The sequence below is a fragment of the Mesoplodon bidens genome, assembly GCF_964165515.1.
Source record: "Mesoplodon bidens genome assembly, chromosome: 20".
Lineage (NCBI taxonomy): Eukaryota > Metazoa > Chordata > Mammalia > Artiodactyla > Ziphiidae > Mesoplodon > Mesoplodon bidens.
In genome coordinates this window covers 10,180,699-10,201,965 of record NC_138181.1, presented here as the reverse complement: position 1 = coordinate 10,201,965, position 21,267 = coordinate 10,180,699, and the positions used below count along the sequence as shown (strand labels likewise).

At 39.9% G+C, this 21,267-nt stretch overlaps 1 protein-coding gene across 1 annotated transcript in view; it reads right to left on the bottom strand.

Annotated features, from left to right (window-relative positions):
• ZMAT4 (zinc finger matrin-type 4) overlaps window positions 1–21,267 on the bottom strand; it is a gene marked incomplete at both ends in the record, with an annotated part of 212,228 nt that overhangs the window by 105,032 nt on the left and 85,929 nt on the right. The gene's annotated exons all lie outside the window — the stretch shown is intronic.

Sequence of the window (21,267 nt, the reverse complement as noted above, 5' to 3'; positions counted from 1 at the left end):
AAAACTATCAACAAAACAAAAAGACAACCTACCAAGTGGGAGAAGATGTTTGCAAATCATATATCTGATAAGAGGTTAATATCCAAAATATATAAAGAATTCGTACAACTCACAATTAAAAAATAAAACTGATTAAAAAATGAGCACAGGAGTTGAAGAGACATTTTTTCCCAAAGAAGACGTACAGATGGCCAACAAACAGATGAAAAGCTGCTCAGCATCACTAATCATCAGAGAAATACAAATCAAAACCACAAGGAGATATCACCTCACACCTGTCAGAATGGCTACTTTCAAAAAGAAAATAAATAACAAGTGTTCACAAGAAAGTAGAGAAAAGGGAAACTTGTGCACTGTTGTTGGGAGTGTAAATTGGTGCAGCCACTATGAAAAACAGTACTGAAGTTCCTCAAAAAATTAAAAATACAACTACCATATGATCCAGCAATTCCATTTCTGGGTTTCCAAAGAAAACAAAAGCACTAATTTGAAAAAATACATGCACCCCTATGTTCATTGCAGCATTATTTACAATAGCCAAGATATGGAAGAAACCTAAGTACCCATCAACAGATGAATGGATAGATAAAGAAGACATAATACATATATATATATATATATATATATATATATATATATGTACACACACACACACACACACACATAATGGAATGTTGGTCATAAAAAGAATGAAATTTTGCCATTCGTGACAACATGGATAGACCTAGAAGGTATGCTATATGAAATAAGTCAGACGAAGACAAATACAGTATGATTTTACTTATATGTTGAATCAAAGAAATAAGACAAATGAACAAAAACAAAACAAGTGAACAAATATAACAAAATAGAAACAGAGTCATAAGTACAGAGAACAAACAGGTGGTTGCCAGAGGGGAGGGAGGTAGGGGGATGAGTGAAATAGATGAAAGAAATTAAGGGGTACAAACGTCCAGTTACAAAATAAATGGTCAGGGGATAAAATGTGTAGTGGGGGAAAATTAATAATAATGTGATATCTTTGTATGGTGACAAAGGAGGTCAAAAGGTACAAACTTCCAGTGATAAGCTAAATAAGTACTATGGGTGTAAGGTACAACATGATTAATATAATTAACACCAGTGTATGGTATAATGAAAGTGATTAGAAGAGTAAATCCTGAGTTCTCATCACAAGAAATATCTGTTCTATTTCTTTGATTTTGTATCTATATGAAATGGATGATGTTCATTAAACTTACTGTGGTCATCATTTCATGATGCATGTAAGTATGTAAGTCAAATCATTATGCTGTACTCCTTAACCTTATACGGTTCTGTATGCCAATTATCTCATAATAAAACTGAAAGGAAAAAATTGGGCGGGCTTCCCTGGTGGCGCAGTGGTTGGGGGCCCGCCTGCCGATGCAGGGGACACGGGTTCGTGCCCTGGTCCGGGAAGATCCCACATGCCGCGGAGCAGCTGGGCCCGTGAGCCATGGCCACTGAGCCTGCACGTCCGGGGCCTGTGCTCCGCAGCGGGAGAGGCCACAACAGTGAGAGGCCCGCGTACCTCAAAAAAAAAAAAATTGGGCAAATAGACAATTTTACAAAGAAGATATACAAATGGCCAATAAGAACATGAAAAGATGCTTGAGTCACTATCAGGAAAATGCAAATAAACCACCATGGGATACCACTTCATTACCACTAGGCTGGCTAGAGTTTAAAAGATAGGTAATAAAAGGCACGAGCAAGGATGTGGAGAATTAGGAACCCTCATATACTGCTGCGGAGAGTGTAAAATGTCACCGCCCCTCATTGGAAAACCATCTGGCAGCTCCTCAAAAGTTGAAACGTGGAGCTACCGTACAACCCAGCAATTCCGGTTCTAGATACAATCAGTCCTCCTCATTTACAGGCACGTACAGGTATCCCCCGCTTTTCGGAAATTCGCTTTCACAGGAAGATCTCCAATTAGTACCTGTTTCACTAACTGAAAGAAATCCCAAGAGGATTTTGACTTTTGGGGAGAAAAGTGAAAACAGCATTGAGCTTTTGTTTTGCACTGAGCTGTTAACAGGGGCAGCACACAGCCGCAGCAGCCAGAGGAGCATCACAAGCTCCCTCCCCAGGAACTACACAGCAACTCAACATCAAGCTGCCATAGCTTTGCACACCCTGTGAGCATCTGTGCCTCCGTTAGCAAGGTCTGTCCTAAGGTAATCGCTTCTTCGCTTTACACCATTTCAGTTTACGAAAGGTTTCATAGGAACGCTCTATTTTCAGATAGTGGGGGGAACCTGCATTTGAAAATTTACCTACTTGCAAATATTTATTTGTAATCCCCAAATCCACACTTGTGGTGCTATTGTGGTAATTCGCAGACTCGTGCACAGTGGCAAAAAATGAGTCACCTGACGCACACGTTCCCAGCTGAGCTTGAACAAGGCAACGCTGCCTTCTTGTTTCACCTCTCATGCTGTAAACAAGTGTTCTTTTTATGGCCCATTCAGTTCCACATTTTTTTTTGCATCTTTGTGCTTTTACTTGGTGATTTCACCGCTTCTAATGATCCCCAAGAGTAACGTTGAAGGGCTGGACAGTGTTCTCAACCACAGAGAAAATACACGTGTTAGATCAGCTTCATTCAGGAGTGACTCATAGTGATGTTGGCTGTTTGAGTTTGGTGTTAATCCATAAACAATACTTTACATCTGGAATAAGGAAGAGAAAATTCACTGATCCTTATGTTATCCAGAAAGTGCTAAAGTCGTATCTGCAGTGCATGATGAAGGTGTGGAAAATCTGGAAAAGTGGCTACATGTGTGGATTCACAAGATAACAGCCGATAAAAAAGCATAATGGACAGCATTGTTGTGAGGCTAAAAGTCAATGAAATGTACCACATTACCCAGAGTCAGGAAAATATTAAACGTCCCTCAGCTAATTTTATCATAAAAAAGAACTATGTATAATCAATTATTTGTAAGAAATGTATATTAAATAAGGCATCTTTAAAGAGAAACACATAAAACGAGGTTATGTATTGATAGATTGACAAAAGTCTTGGGACCAGCGGCTTGCAGGAACTTAACCCTGTATTTCCCCTAGAAGCAATGGCTCAGCATTTGCTAACTCAGAGCTGGTAACTTTACAGAACATAACTACATGAAAAATAAGAATTAAATGTATATTTCATTCAAGAGAAATAAAAATATATGTCCACATAAAAACATGTACATAAATATTCATAACAGTATACTTCATAATAGCCCAGAAGTGGAAATAACCCACATGCCCATCACCTGAAGAACTGGTAAATAAAATATGCCATAATCCATACAATGGCCCATTATCAGAAATAAAAAGAATAAAGTACTGATACATGCTATGGCCCAGATGAACCTTGAAAACACTACGCTAAGTCAAAGAAGGCAGTCACAAAAGACCGTATATTGTATGATTCCATTTGTATGAAATTTTCAGAATAGGAAAATCTATAAAGACAGAAAGTAGCTTAGTGATTGCCACACAGTAGGAAAAGGGGAGAGAGAGTGAGGGGAAATGGGAGCAACTCCTAATGGGTACAAGGTTTCTTTCTGGTGAGGATAATATTCTATGGTTTACTATGGTAATAGTTCCACAACTCTGTGAATGCACTAAAAACCCTTGAATTGTACACTTTAAATAGGTGAATTGTAAAATATCTGAATTATATCTCAATAAAACTGTTAAAGGAAAAAAAGCCTAAGAGATGCATTTAAGTATTCCAAAAGCCCAAAGGAATACTACATTTGAAGCATAACTTTTCTTTTCTGGGCATCTTCTGCTTGGAGGCAAATCCACCGAGAAAGGGAAAAATGAAAAATATTTTGTTCGTGTGGTCTGCCTTGTAGTATATGTCTCAGAACTAGCTGAAAGTCCTTGGAATTCTGATCACTGGTGTCCATTTTAGCTAAAGACATTTCGTGGCTACCATGGAACTCTAACTGCAGCTGCTATTAACCTACACCTAAAGGCAAGAGCAACCTGACACCCCCTGCTAGAGCCAGAAATAACTGTCTCCCAGCACATACCATGCAGTAAGAGGAAATGTCCAATAAATGCAACTATTTCCAGAGTTATGCATGTCGTTGCTTATCATCTGTATTTAACTTTGAAAAGAGGCAGAAGGAAAGAATGTTCTTTCTCCTTCTCTCCTACTTTATTGGGACCAAAAGACCTAGAAGATGCTTCCTGACTGACAGCAGGGCCCTGAGCAATCTTTCTCCCACTGTTCTCTCTCATGCATCCTGTCCCCCTCCACTTAGGTCACGCTGTCCTCTCTCCTCCCAGGCTATTCAAATCACACCCAGATGCCGGTCCATTTTCTCCAGGGACTCCTGTGAACTTCAGCTACTTCTTCATGGCTGACCTCTCCCCGTCCTGAATATCTGTGCCTTAAGTTTTGATTAGGTATATTTCTTTAATTGTTTCATCTGCATTTTTTTTCTTTCTTTTTTTTTTTGTGGTACGCGGGCCTCTCACTGTTGTGGCTTCTCCCGTTGCGGAGCACAGGCTCCAGATGCGCAGGCTCAGCGGCCTTGGCTCACGGGCCCAGCCGCTCCGCGGCATGTGGGATCTTCCCGGACCAGGGCATGAACCCGTGTCCCCTGCATCGGCAGGCGGACTCTCAACCACTGCGCCACCAGGGAAGCCCCATGTCCATTGTTTTATTAGGATCATCTCTCCAAAACCATCTTTAAGGCAAGAACTATAGGAGTGATCCTCCCTCCCCACCCGCCCCATCTCCAGAGCCTGCTGTGGGTCTAATTACATAGAAGAGACTCAATAAACATGGAATAAATAGTTGCTGAATGAATGATGTGAAGTGGCCATCCATGAACCAGTTCTAACTTGGTCATGTACATCTGTTTTCCGCATAAAATCATCTCTCCCCTGCTCTCTTCCCAGCATTATTGCTGTGTCTCAGGAAAAGGTCAGTGGGCATGGAGTTCATACTCAATACTGAAATGGACATAGTGGCAATGGTATGTTATCATGGGAGTTTGCCCACACAACAAGGATGTATCCTGCTGGCCAGGAAAGTGGATGGTGACCAGATATCCCAAGAGGAAGCTACAGTGTCTGCAAGAAAGCTGGCATGAGCCTCGTGTCCCAGTGTTGACTAGAGAGATACACAACCCGTCCTTTGGATGGAAACCATCCCTCCATTTCTATAGGATTGGGGAAAGTGGTCCTTTTGACACTAAAGGAAAGAGAGAAAGAAGATGTCTCCCCGGGAGAGATGCAGAATTGTCTGTGTGCCTTTGGTGTTTGGAAGGCACTGGTTTGTTTCTGCAGTCACTGAAGAAATATTTAAACAGATGGTAACAGTACTTATGAGATCCCCAAAGGGAGAAATTAGCCAGAGTCCCTGAGACAGGACAAGCACATAAGTCAGATAAGCCCCACTAACAAAGAGAAGGGGCAAACAAAACTGTCACCATTGAATAGATGTGCCACAGAGAACAAAGGCAGTGGGAGAGGCAGGAGGGAAGAGGGGGAGACCAAGGGCTAAAAGCTCTGAAAATCTAGAACCTTCCAAAGGAAAAGCTGTATGTCCTGTCTGAGACACCACTTGAAGACTGAGCAGAGCTGAGGTGGCCTTAAAATTTGAATGCCACCCATGCCAGGCAGGCCCTCCTTCAGACAGCCCTATTCACCTTTACCATCCAAACTCCCAGCCCCCACGTACCCACACAGCTGCCTTTTCTGAGCGATAGGAGGCCCTTATGTATTTTCCCACACTTAGTTTTCATAATAACTCTAAAACAGGCTTAGGATATATCTCTGTCTTCCCTTTTCCCTCATCCCCCGAACACAAGCCATCAGCACATCCTGTCAACTTGTCCGCCAATTACACCCCCAAACTGTTTCTCTCTGTCTCTCAATCCACTTGTAGAGTCTTTTCTCTGATCACTCCCACCATTCAAGCCTGAGTCCTTCTCCACTGCATGCTTCTCTTTTATACTCTTCATAGAACTTACTTCACATTCTAAAATTATACGGTTTAGCTATTTAAATCAACTTATTTCTTACCTGTCCCCTACCACTAAATTATTCAATCCTGTGTGCCCAGTATCCAGAGCAGCAGCACTGGCCTAGAGTCTGTAAGACAAGCCACAAATATGGCCACTTTAAACATTTTAATAGTCATATTAAAAGAATTAAAAGAATCTGTGAAATGAATTTTTAAATACATACTTTATTGAGCCCAATATATTCAAACTAGTTTCCTTTCCACATATATTCCACGTAAAAATTATTAAGGAGCCATTTTATATTCTTATTCTCCTACCAAGACTTTGAAATCTGGTGTTTACATTTACAGCACATCTCAATTCAGGTTACCCGTACTTCAGGTGTCCAGTGGCTCCATGGGCCAGTGGCTACCGGGTTGGATGGCATAGTCCTAGATCATAATGAGTAATTGTTAAATACTAGTTGAACTAAAAAATGAATGAATAAATGAGTGAAGGACTCAGTGAATAAATAAATAAATGAATTCCCATTTTCACAGATCAGGAAAGTGAAACCAGAGTGTTTACATAAATTCTCCAATGTGTCATATGTTTAGAACGTGGGGGAACTGATTTTTGAATCCTTGACTCACTGAATTCAAGGCAGTGCCATCTCCATGATATGGCACTGGCATCTTAGGTCAGTTGTTGCATCAAAAGCTTTCAAGGGCCCTTTACTACCTAAAAGTAAATTCCTTATCATGACATTTAAAGCCTGCTACCACGTAACTCTCAACACACTTTTCCACTGCTTTTCACACATAATGTGCCCCAGGCAAACTGATTTTTTCAAGGTCAGGAACACAAAGGAACCTGCCAGGAGATGGCCTGAACTCCCAGTTCTCAATGTCTCTGCTCTTCATAGCCTGGCCGCCTGCCGTTGTCAGATGCTGCAGGTGAGTGAGGATCCAGTGCTTTTGCTCCCATTTCTGTATCAGGTTGGAGAGCAGCAGACTCCCCAGAAGAGGAAGCCCCTATCTTGTCCATCTTCCTGTCTCTGCCCCAGCAGAGTGCCCGGAACATGGCAGCTTGAATGGAGGAATAAACCCCCCACCCTACAACCACCCTGAGTATATTCCTGCATGTCCTTGTTCATATGGCTCCTTCCACCTAGAATTTCCCCAGTCTCTCTACATACAAGGGTCACTCAGCTACCATGTCCCTCATCAAGGCTTCCCCAAGTCAGCCCACCACCAAAGGATCTCATGCTTCCCTCTCTGCTGTACAACTTCATTTAGGTCTCTCCCCACACACTTAACACCACAAAGCAAATATCTCACTATCTCTACTGGATCGTTCATTCTTTGGTCTAAAAAGGTATCATCCCCAGTGCCCAGCATGGTGTTTTTGTGTGACATCCTGAAAAAAACACAGAATACTGAATTAAAGAGGAGCAGATCTGCATTCAAAAGATGCTGGTTTAAGTCCTGGCTTTAAATGTTCGAGATGTCACATAATTATTGAGTCTGAAATTTCTCCCCTGTTATGTATGAAAGAAAATCTGCCCTGTCTGTCTCTTCATGAGGTAAAAGTCAGGATAAAAGAATACAATATATGGAAACATGCTTTGGTTGGAAAGTACTTTTCAAAGTTTATATATATATATATATATATATATATATATATGATGTATATACACATATTTATGTATGTATATATAACATATAATTATAATATTGTAATTATATTATTCATATATACATACATATTCAAATAGACTGGGGGATGGATGCATATTATCTTATTTTATCTTTTTCATGGCATTTATTTATACCTGACTTTTTCTTACTTATTTATGGGGGTTCATGTTTAATCCCTGTCTTCTATCGTTGTAATGTATGCTTCTTGAGGCCAGGAACTCTGTTTTATTCACAGCTCTACCCCCAGTGTCTGTAAGAGGGCCTGCTATAGTCCATTCAATAAACATCTGCTGATGAATGAAAAAATACATGCACACAAAATAAAATGAGGATTCTGAGAAGATGTTGGCAACAGTGGTACAGTTTTAAATTTTCTCTAAATCCCCAAATAAACACAGAACTCAAAAGCCAAACAAAAAAAAAAAAACCAAAGACAACACTTCTAACAAAACTAAATGACAAGGTAGTCCCGGAACGTCAAAATACAAGTGACTAAAAATAAACAACAAGATCTAGAAGGCCTCTAGGTATAAGTCTCTGTGCAGGAAAACAGAGTGAAGGCATGGGGTACCTGTTGGACCTCAGAGCAGAAGGGCCCTCAGCGGCCAGCAAGTCCTCATGAGAAAGCATGGTAGATGCATGTGAGAACAGCAGCTGAAATAAGGAGGGCCTGCTCCATCCCAACAGCAGGTAGTACAAGGGTCTATGTAAGGTCAGGAGAGGCAAGCACAGTCTTGCCCCTTGGAACTTTCAAGGCAATGCATCAGAATTCTTACCGGGACAGAACTTTATACTGAAAAGACACTGCTGAAGACAGAATCAAAATCTTGGGGTTGCCATATACACACTACTATATATTTTTAATTTATTTATTTATTTTTGCGGTACGCGGGCCTCTCACTGTTGTGGCCTCTCCCGTTGTGGAGCACAGGCTCCGGATGCACAGGCTCAGGGGCCATGGCTCACGGGCCTAGCCGCTCCACGGCATGTGGGATCTTCCCGGACCAGGGCATGAACCCGTGTCCCCTGCATCAGCAGGCGGACTCTCAACCACTGCGCCACCAGGGAAGCCCCACACTACTGTTTTGAAAATAGATAACCAACAAGGACCTATTGTATAGCACAGGGAGCTCTGCTCAACATTCTGTAATAACCTAAATGGGGAAAAAAATTGAAAAAGAACAGATATATTTATATGTATAACTGAATCACTTTGCTGTACACAATACTGTAAATTAACTACAGTACAATATAAAATTAAAAATTTTTTTAAATCGATCAGATCAAGGACAATGGAGACAAAGAAAAGAGAGGTTCAGACAAACATGCAGAAGTGAAAAAGAGCCAATAATATTCAGTAAACAAGCTACCGTATTTTTAAACACTAAACACAAACATGCTCATGCCAAAAATGTAAAAAGAAAGGAGCTCTGTTAAGTTAGAAAAGCAACCTTGAATTACACCTCCTTCTAAAAGTTCAAGAGACAAATACATGATAATAAGCAAGAGAAAACTATGAAAATCATATTCCATAAGAGTTATTTTCAAAAGGAGCAAAATAGCAAGCTTACAGAAAATGAAAGCATATCAGAAACAAATGCTTTCAAAACAAATCAAAATGGTAATCTTCTATTTCAAAGCAAACTAAGACACTTTAAGAAAATGATACAAGGCATGAAAGGACAACATAAAAATGAGAAAATTCACAAATTAGGTGTAAGAACTACAAATATAAGTGGAGATAAAAGAATAAATCACTACAGAAATGAAGATTAAACTAGAAGAAACAGAAGATGAATAAACACAATGAATAATTCTCTAAGAAAAATAGAAGGTAAAATTAAGGAAAACATTTAAAATCCTAAGGAAGTAGAGATATAAAGAGATTCAATAGTAAGTGACAAATTGAAGAAAGACAAGGATGATCCAATATACGAATAGGAAGAGACCTTGGAAAAGAAAGTGAAATAAAAGAAAGCAAATGTTGGTATTTTCTAAAATTAAAATTAAATAATATAAAATATATATATATATTTTTTATTAGTTTCTGCTTTATAACAAAGTGAATCAGTCATACATATACATCTGTTCCCCCATCCCTTCCCTCTTGCGTCTCCCTCCCTCCCACCCTCCCTATCCCACCCCTCCAGGCGGTCACAAAGCACCGAGCTGATCTCCCTGTGCTATGTGGCTGCTTCCCACTAGCTATCTATTTTACGTTTGGTAGTGTATATATGTCCATGCCTCTCTTTCGTTTTGTCACAGCTTACCCTTCCCCCTCCCCATATCCTCAAGTCCATTCTCAAGTAGGTCTGTGTCTTTATTCCTGTTTTACCCCTAGGTTCTTCATGACATTTTTTTTTCTTAAATTCCATATATATGTGTTAGCATATGGTATTTGTCTTTCTCTTTCTGACTTACTTCACTCTGTATGACAGACTCTAGGTCCATCCACCTCATTACAAATAGCTCAGTTTCGTTTCTTTTTATGGCTGAGTAATATTCCATTGTATATATGTGCCACATCTTCTTTATCCATTCATCCGATGATGGACACTTAGGTTGTTTCCATCTCCGGGCTATTGTGAATAGAGCTGCAATGAACATTTTGGTACATGTCTCTTTTTGAATTATGGTTTTCTCAGGGTATATGCCTAGTAGTGGGATCGCTGGGTCATATGGTAGTTCTATTTTTAGTTTTTTAAGGAACCTCCGTACTGTTCTCCATAGTGGCTCTATCAATTTACATTCCCACCAGCAGTGCAAGAGGGTTCCCTTTTCTCCACACCCTCTCCAGCATTTATTGTTTCTAGATTTCTTGATGATGGCCATTCTGACTGGTGTGAGGTGATATCTCATTGTAGTTAAAATTAAATAATATATATTAAAAGAGCATACTCTGAATGTCAATTTAGAGCAGCCAATACTAAAATATATTCCAGGAAAACTACTGAACTTGAGAGAAACATTTAAAAAAAGTATTTGAGCCTCTAAGAAAATGACTTATTTATAAGGAAAACAATATTAGATCATTATCAGACTTTTCAACTGCAGTGTTTTATTCCAAAAATAAATGGACTAACATATTTTACATTCTCAAGAAAAAAAGGTGAGCCCAATTTTTTTTATATATCCAGCAAACCTGACATTTCAATAGAAAGGGTCCAAAGTGCTAACAGGGATGAACTCAGGTAACTTTGTTCTCATGAGCCTTTCCTACTGTATCTGCTGAAATGACTAGAGAGACATCAATAGAAGACTAGTGGTTGTGTAGTATATATGGTTACTTATGAAATTAAGATAAAAGGGGGTTAATAGGGAGAAAGTATAGTATGCAGTGTCTATATGCTCAGATACTGTGGATATAGTATAACTATTTAAACTGGGGAGAATAAGTGCTGCAGAAAATATTTATCAGTTAATATATTAGTGATGTAGTAATAGTATGGTTATTTGCAGCATGTTATGTCTATGATATTGGAGAGAGTAAATGAATAATCATGGGACATTCAAATTTTGTCATTTCCAGTGTCTCTGGGAATCAAGAAGAAAGGTAAACAGAAGAAAACGTAAACAGAAGAATAGAGGAGGGTGAGTACAAACCCTAAAATCATGACTGAATTGGAAGAATCAGTCTTTACTGGTGAGGTCTTGTGGAAACACACACCTTTCTTAGTTCTATCCACTGAAGAGACCTAAAAACAATCACAAACCCAGTACAATATCCCTAGCACTCAGAATCCTAGCAATCTTGAAATACCATTCCCACTAAAAGAAACTCAGTCTTTTGGGAGAAAAGCAGCTGATTCCAGGAAGTGGACAAGATGAGCCTGAACTATCTTGCCATACTAGATAACAAGAAAGCTATCAAAGATGACCACGGGGCTTCCCTGGTGGCGCAGTGGTTGAGAGTCTGCCTGCCGATGCAGGGGACACGGGTTCGTGCCCCGGTCCGGGAAGATCCCACATGCCGCGGAGCGGCTGGGCCCGTGAGCCATGGCCGCTGAGCCTGCGCGTCCGGAGCCTGTACTCCGCAACGGGAGAGGCCACAGCAGTGAGAGGCCCGCGTACCGCAAAAAAAAAAAAAAAAAAAAAAAAAAAGATGACCACGGTCATGACACAATGGCTCAGAGGCAAACTTGAAGAGAGGCTCCCACTGGCAAAAGATGAACTTCAAAAGGGATAGTAACTGCAGTTGATCGAAACACACCAAAATACGTTTAATCCATGCACTCATAACAGTATGTCTTAAAAGTCTATTAGGTCACCTCTGCAGGGAACCCAATTCCTTAACTGGAAAATTGGTAAGTAAAAGGACAGAATAAAGCAATATTTCTGCCTTTTCTAAAAGACCTGTAACACAGAGTACCAAACAGTAAATGAGGAAAAGTGCTTGTTCAAAACAATTCCAACTAATCAATGAAAAAATGATAGAAGAAAAAAATTTTGCAAGCTTCAGTGAATTAATAGCACCAACAGCTGCTAACATCACAAAAAGAGAGACAATCACATATCACGTGTCTTTGGATGAAAGAACCCAACACCATTTACAGTCTTGTCAAAGGCATCAATCCCAAAGCTTATCAAGTCTCTGGATCCATCTGCCAATTTGCAGGGAATAGACAGGATAAAAGAAAAGTATTGAATGGAACCACAAATACACTTGCAGTAAAACCTACACTCTAGAAAATTCTGTAGGTCAAGTGCCCCCAAGTTTTTTCTACAGGTAAGTTATAATGAAAAGAAGAAAACGGAGAAGGAAACTGAAGATTCAAATCAATAAAAACAAATACAGGGAATTCCCCGGCGGTCCAATGGTTAGGGCTCCGTGCTTCCACTGCCGGGGGCATGGGTTCGATCCCCGGTCAGGGAACTTATAATAATAAGATAAACATTAAATAAGAAAAACATTAAATAAGAACAAATTCATCAAGTTTTTAAAAATTAGGCAAGACTAAACTTTGGTAATTAGGGATGCACACATTGTCATAAAACTATACAAAAACCTGAGAAATGGTTCTGGGAAAGTCAGGGTAGCAGCTTATTTTGATGGCATATAGAGGGTCAAGATAGGGAAGGAGCAAATGGAGGTGCTCCTGGGATGAGTGACCTGGGTCGTGGTTACAGGGTGTTTGCCTGAAAATTCATTAAGTGAAACATCTTTTTTTTTTTTTTGGTAAAATTTTGTATCTGTGTTTTATTTGCTAATGAATGGTTTGAAAAGATGGATTCCAGTTTAAAATGCACCTGGCTAGCAGCCCTAAGTGTCTCCCTGAGTATAACTCTAAAATACTAACGAAGAGTGAAAGAGATGAAATGCACACTAAAAATTAATTTGACAGACCACCTGATACCAGGACTTAAACTGAATTTCCACTTGCCATAAGGCATAAGGAGTTCAACTGAGATAAGCTGTGAAACTGGAATAATAACAGAATTTCCCTCGTAGGGCAGTAGTGAGGATTAAATGAATTTGTAGGCGCAAAGTACTCAAAATGGGGCCTGACCTAGAACAAGGTTATATTTAAGAATAAGCTACTGTTTTTATTATACACCTACCCACGGTCACGTCTCATGAGTTCCATAAAACAAAAGATAAAAATATACTGTCTACATCTCACTGTCCTTCCCCAAAATTCAGACTTGTACCAACCACAACAAAAACTGAACTGCTATACTTTATCATATGGCTTCTTGAACTGACAAATCATTTACTAGTTGTCATTTATCTGCATCCATTCTGTGACACTCATTCATAATTATCAGCTGGGTAAGGAAACGCGACTAATCCATTATACATTGGTGGGTGTAGCTTCCCATCCCAGCAGCCAAAAAGATGGGCTATAGAGACAGAGGCAGGGACAGCTGCAGGGGCTCAGCATCTTGGGACTCATAGCTTTAAACTGAGGCAGCCGCTCCTAGTGTTAGAAAACCAGCAAGGATAAGAAAAGATGCTACTCAGAAAGCAAGGCTTAACTATAGTTGAAGATCTTGCAGAAACTGGGGATGGGCCAGGAGCTGTGCCCATCAAGCCACGTTTCATCATGGCTCTAAGAAAGGAATTAGACACTTAGCCAATTGGACACCAAGAGAAGTTATTTCTTCTCAGATTAATTTACAAATTCAACACACGTTTAACCACTGGACGTTGGGGAAAAAGAAATCTGAATTTCTTCTGCAAGAGAAAATCAGTAGAAAGCTTAGACAATTTTGAACATTAAAAATTAGGAGTGATTTAGCTTCAAATATGAAAAACATAAAACTCTATGAGTTTTTAAGGTGGGTTTCTGTTACAGAAAGGCTAATGAAACAAAATAAATGCAGAAACAACTAAAGAATAAATTCTAATTAGGATAAAATAAAGAGAAATTTCATGTCAGTGAGAAAAGTGACATTATTAAATAAATGGAATTGGAAGATTGAATAATAATTTGGGAAAAACAATAAAGCCATAAAATAATGAGAAGAAATATACAGAAATATTCATATAATCTTAGGATGGATTAAACTTTTTAAGCATAAAATAAAAAACAGTTCAACATTAAAAACCTTAGTGACATATTCTTCTTGACCAGAAATTTTTCTGGAAATTTATCCTAAGGAAATCATGAGAGTCTGAGTGAATACATACAAGGTTATTTGCTAAAGCACTGATTATAATAGCTAAATGCAAAAATTTATATACTGAAATTAAGAGGACAATTTTTGAACAAATGGTGGTATACTGGTTATTGAACTAATGTTTAATAAACTGTGGCATGTTTATATAAGGGCATGATGGAATACAAAGTTATTAAGTGAAAGCAAAGCTATTAAAGTCATGATAGAAGATATTTACAGACATGGAATATGATTCCTGATGCATTACTAAGCCCATTCATTAGAGATTTTTAAACAAGTATTTATGGAGTGTCATCTCTGCATTGGGGATAGTGCAGGAAACAACCCAGGTGACAAGCCCTGTCATGGAGTTTATATCCTAGCTGGGGAGGCTGATAATAATTAAGACAAATAAGTAAAATACATCATATGTTAGTCATGATTCCTAAGGAGGAGAAAATAATGAGAGGAGATGTGAAATTTTAAAGTGGTCCTAGGGGTGGGGAAGGGAAGGATTGGGAGTTGGAGATTAGCAGATGCAAATTATTACATATAAGAAGGATAAACAACAAGGTCCTACTGTAAAGCACAGGGAATTATATTCCATATCCTGTGATAAACCATAATGGAAATGAATATGAAAAAGAATATATATATGCATCAATATAACTGAATCACTTTGCTGTACAGCAGAAATTAACACAACATTGTAAATCAACTATACTTCAGTAAAATTAAAAACAAACAAACAAAATAATAAAGTGGTCCTAGAAGACTTCAGTGTGGAAGAGACTTCACTGTGGAAGGGACTTATTCACTGTGGAATAAAGGCCTGAAAGCAGTGATGATTGGTCGTGCAGATAGATACAAGGAGGAAGAGTGTTCTAAGTGGAGGGAACAGCAAGTAATAGGGACCCGAGCATGAGGTGACCACGGTGCTCAAAGGTTAGCAAGGAGACTGGCATAGCTGGAGCAGAGTGAAAGGAGTGGTCATGAGGTCGGGGAGATGACCAGGAAGGGGACATGGTGCAAACGGTAGGTTATAATAAAGACATTGGCTTTTATGCTGTATGCAACAGAAAGTCATCTACAGGCAACAACCAGCATGGTCTACCATATACAAAAAGCAATATTTGCATATATATGCATACATCTTATTTATTCATATAGACATAAGACAAGGGAGAAAAGAGACAAGTGTAAACAAAAACTAGAAAGACATGTCTCAGAATGTTAAAAAGATTTTCTGTATATACAGTTTCATAAAATTTCTTTCTTGGTCCTTCGTAAATTGCCTAAACATTCCATATTGACTATATGTTCCTTTCTTGTTTTAAAAAAGAAATGAAATTGCTTTTAAATTTTTTTAATTGTAGTTGATTTACACTGTTGTGTTAGTTTTTGGTGTACAGCGAAGTGATTAAGTTATGCATATCTATATATTCTTTTTCATATTCTTTTCCATTATAGCTTATTAAAAGACACTGAATGCAGTTAGCTGTGCTATACAGTAGGAAAAGAAGTAAATTTTTTAAAAAATAATTTTTTAAATAAAATGTGAGCAAATCATGATTCCCACTATCTTGGAAATTTTCAGTTAAAAGGGGAGAGATCATGCATTTGTAGATGAGATACTCTTTCAGCAATAGACGGGGCAGATCTACACGAATGTCTCTAATTAGCATGACCCACCTCAGTATCCGGGTTCCCTGTCCATGACCTCTTTTTCCACATGTTCCCATGGGGGTCAAGTCACTTACCTCTGCAGACTTCTGAATAAGCTTAAGGTCCAGGAACTCCCTGACCCTACAAGTCATGAAGGAAAACTGTCAAGGAGGCAAGATGTGGGATGCAAATCTACAAACACCTGTGATCTTATGTCTTTACCCCCCCACACACACGCCACTTCCGGGTCTCAACTGTCTACAGAGAGGACAGTCAGAAGCAGACATTATACCCCAGTTCCCACTGGTATCACCACAGCCTTGGGGAAAGGAAATCAAAGGATCAGACCTAAAGAAAAAAATTTATGGACAGTTTTAAAGGAAAAATAAATAAATATCTCCACTGGATTCACCATGAATACTCAGAAAAGAAAGTCTAGATCTTCAAATTGTGGCACCCGGCTCTGCAGCATCAGGATCACCTGAGAACTTGCTGGAAATGTGAATTCCCGGGAGCCCATCCCAGACCTGCAGCATCAGTGATGCTGTCCATGGGACCAAGCTCCAGGTGATTCTGTTCCATTGAAAGAACGCCCTACCAATTTACATTCCCAAAAACAGTTAGCTTTTCTCCACACCCTCTCCAGCATTTATTGTTCAACCACTGTGGAGAACAATATGGAGGTTCCTTACAAAACTAAAAATAGAACTACCATATAATCCAGCAATCCCACTCTTGGGCACATAACCAAAGAAAATCATAATCCAAAAAGATACATGCACCCCAATGTTCACTGCAGCACTATTTACAATAACCAAGACATGGAAGCAACCTAAATGTCCATCGACAAAGGAGTGGATAAAGAAGATGCAGTACATATATTCAATGGAATATTACTCAGCCATAAAAAAGAATAAAATAATGCCATTTGCAGCAAGATGGATGGACCTAGAAATTTTCATACTCAATGAAGTCAGACACACAAAGACAAATATCATATGATATCACTTATATGTGGTATCTAAAAAAATGATACAAATGAACTTGTATACGAAACAGAAACAAACTCACAGACTTTAAACACAAATTTATGGTTACCAAAGGGGAAAGGTGGGGGGGAGAGGGATAAATTAGGAGCTTGGGATTAACATATACACACTACTACATATTACATAGATAACCAACAAGGACCTACTGTATCACACAAGGAACTCTACTCAATATTCTGTAATAACCTATCTGGGGAAAGAATCTGAAAAAGAATGGATATATGTATATGTATAACTGAATCACTTTGCTGTACACCTGAAACTAACACAACATAATAAATCAACTAGACTCCAATATAAAATAAATATTAAATTTAAGAAAAAAAGAATGTCCTAAATCTACTGCAGGAGTCATTCCTCAGACTCTGCATCCCTTTACTTAAGGGAGAGTTGGTTGGATAGGGGGTCAAATGTCTACCCTTTAAAGGAGCTCTTCATTCATGCTTTGTGTTCTATGGAGGCTTTAAAAAGCAAGGTCTGCTCAAGATATCAACACCTACCCAGTTTCCAGCTGGTTAGACTGGGTAGGAGTTGGGACATGAACACTTTCTCTAGACTGGTTTGGAGACCACATGCCCATCTGCTTTCCCCCCTTATTTCCTCAACTGCCAGCAGTCCTATCCTTGTGAAATTGTTTCACTGGTGAGTTAATCTCTTTGGATATAAAATACTGTCCTCCTATGAAAAGTTCTGAGAACTTTTAACAGCGAGACTAGCTGAAACATTCTGTATCTCTTTTGTAATCCTGTAAGTTTATCTTCGATTGTTCAGTAATACCCTCTTTTCCCAGTAGGTTGGAATCATCCTTTTGCTACTAAACCTTGAACACACCGAAGGCCCTTAAGTCCCTGTCTGATCGGGCCAGATGGAAGGTATTCTGAGAATCTCATTTACCATTTACTATGTGCTTGTCTCTGATTCAGGCTGTACAGAAAGGTCAGAACAAATCACATATTCACTAGCCTTTCTGTGTCAGTTCAACTAAGCAAGCCAGACCAAAGGAACACTTTCTAATAGGAAATATGCAAACTAAAACATTCAGTTAAAAATGTGCATTTCTTGAAAAAACTTCAGAGAGTTATAACTTCAGAGAATCTTTCAGCCTCAAGCAGGGACTGAATTTAGTAAAGTAAGGTTACTGGAAGTTTTGGTGGTATGTTCCTTTGTATTTTATTTTTAAATAAACTTTATTTTGGAATAATTTTAAATATAGAGAAAAGTTACAAGGATAGTACAGAAAGGGCCCATATACTGCTCACTCAGTTTTCCTTAATGATAACATCGTACGTAACCATGATATATTCTTCAATGCTACGGAATTAATATCTGTACATTACTATTACCTAAACCATAGGCTTTATTCGGATTTCACCAGTTTTTCCACTCAGATTCTTTTTCTGTTCCAGGATCCAATCCAGGACACCACATTGCATTTGGCATTCTGTTTCTCAGCTTTTACTCCTTCCTGCCAGCTTCTGGATTAGAACTTTGTATAGAAGATCCGCTTATAAATTAATTAACTAACACAGCATCCTGTGTTTCATAACTGGTAGCTATTCTGCTCTAAACATCAAGCAGCCCATCATGCCCTGTCACCAGCCCACCTCAAGGGTTAGATTGGCTTGACTCAAACTTGGGCACCCTCTTAGGTAGGCCTGGGATCAGAGCAAGAAATCTATTTGGACTGGACAAGCTAACCAAGCCCTGCTGATTCCTATTTCTGAAGATAAAAGTAAGCCAGCGTGTCATGAGGGCAGCTCTTTGTAACGATATCTTCAGGATGGCTGGGACGACAAATGGTTTAGGAAACTGCTGTTATTTATTTTTTTAAATTACCAGTTCATTCAAAGGCTACAGTATGAAGAAGATCTGGGCAACAGAAAAAACAGAAATCACCCATGATCCCTTGGAGAACATCCTCCTGACAACAGTTACTGTGTCTTTATCAGCTCACTGGTCTCCCACACTCTCTCCCCACCCAACTCACCTCCACAACAGTGAGAGAAAGGGAGAGACACACAGAGCAAAACAAACAAAAACCTTTAGCCAAAAGCGAAGTTTGCAAACTGCCCATCTAGATCATGGTTCTCAGCCCTGCTCTGTAATAAGGTTTCTGCCGGTGCAGGAAAATGGTTTCCTGAGTGGAAGCAATCGTCTCTCATATCCCTGTGAATTCAAGTTCCAATTTCTCATGATATTCTTCCTCTAAATCTCTGACACACAAACGTTCCTAAGGTTCAACTGTGGCATCGACCCGGAAGCTCAGATGAGGAAGAAACAAATAATCATGTCTGATTCTTGAGGCACCTCCCAGATGGGAAATGGGTCAGGCCCAGAAATAAGCCTGAGGGCTCTCTCCCTAAATGCGTTATACCACGGGGATGTTTTTTCTTTTTCTTTTTTCAATAAAGAAGTTGGCGCGAGAGTTGTTATGACTTTGAGGAACACACTAGAGAAAGCAGCGGGAATGTGGACCTGGACAGACAGTGAGGCCCAGGGCAAGGGCCCCCCCATGTGCTGTTCTCCATGAGCCCGAGGGCACAAGCCCTGTCCCCGCAGCAGCCCGTCCTTCCTCAAGGCTGATTCTGGACTGGAACTGAGACCTGGAGACAGTTTCGGCATGTCCTCTGCAGAGGACCAAGCCACCATTTACACCATCATTGGTCCACAGTGGACTCACCTTCCCCTAATTCCAAATTCATAATGAATCTCTGCATCCGAAGATTCTTATCAACTTCTTGCCTGTGTTATTTAAGCCTCAGAGATTTGTCTGGAAAACACCAGCATCCTTAATGATCCAGAGGAGATCAGTCTCATTCAGGTCATTGTTGTCACTATTGATTGGGACAATCAGCACTGTTCAGTACAAAAGGTCCTAAGATTAGCCTGCCATTCACGGCAAGTATCCGCAAACTTTTCTTAATCGAGTTTCTAATTTTCTAAGAAGTCTTATGATTGCTTTGGATAAATACAATACAAGTCTTGGTCTGAGGTCAGAAGCATTTGCATCATCCCTTCTCCCTGCTGCCCTCATCCAAATTACAGGAAAAGAATGACAGGGAGTGTGACATCAAAGGCCAGGTACAATTTCAGAATCATCAGCTAGACTCTTTCAGAAAAGCCCCTGTCTCCTGATAGCACGATCTGAATGAGGGGATAAGGGGAGAGGGAGATAGGATCAGAGGCAAAATAGCAAATGCCATGAGAAAGCTATTTTTAAGCCTTCAGGTGACACTGAGGGTAGAGGTTTCTTGAACCTTAGAGCTGCATCTTAAAGCCAACCATGTGTCTGCATTTTAGAACTATCAGCTAGAAGCATCTTAGTGGGTAGGGAATTTATATTTATAACCAGATAAGTACATAGTCTGAAAATAAACAATGTACAGCCGCCTCTCTATCTATGCCTGGAATGGTTTTTTTGGTAGCACTTTCTGCTTTTCTTTACAAACAGCCCTAAACGTGGTCACAAGTAAAATGGCATCAAATATAACAAAGTCATATTCAAATTATTCTCCAAAAAGTGAATAACGATTCCCTTTTTTCCTGTGAGCCACAAAAATAAAACTGTGATGAAACCCCAAGGGGAAAAGCCAGACTTGGAACACAACCCTCCTGTCCATGAGCAGGAGTAAAAGAAGGAGATGTACATGCTGCACAAAGCACCAGGGAAGTGATGGGGATCCACACGCAGAAGGGACCCAGTGAACGGAAGCACATGGTTTTCGTCCATCGCTACCTATGAGCACATGCGCACTCACAGCACAGACAGCAGGCGCGTGCGCACACACGCACGCAATGCAGGTACACGCGCGCGCTCACGCAGGCCCATGCACACGCACGCACACTCATTCACTCACGAGCTAGTCTTCCCAGTCCGCGACATTCACACTCTCAACACAACAATAACCCACATACAAGAAACGGTTTCCCCAGGAGTCCGAGACCCCACCACACAGCCAGGACGAGGCCATTTCTTCCCCACCTGACTGAACCTGCAAGCACACCTTCCCTCAGGAAGAAGCTGGAGATGGAGGCGACAAGGCAGTCACAGAAGTACGAACCGATGCTCCAGACTGGAGCCTGTGGGTACCAAGGGCCCAGAAGCCCCTGAGTCAGGACAGACAGCCGGGGAGCATGAGCATCTGTATCTGAGGCCACAGTCACCTTCTGGAAGGCATATCGTTAAGATTGGTTAGGTGTAGCTGGAAGGTTCTATCCATGCTCCACGTCAGGTACTTCACGGGCTGATGAGGATTAGTGGACCAGGTG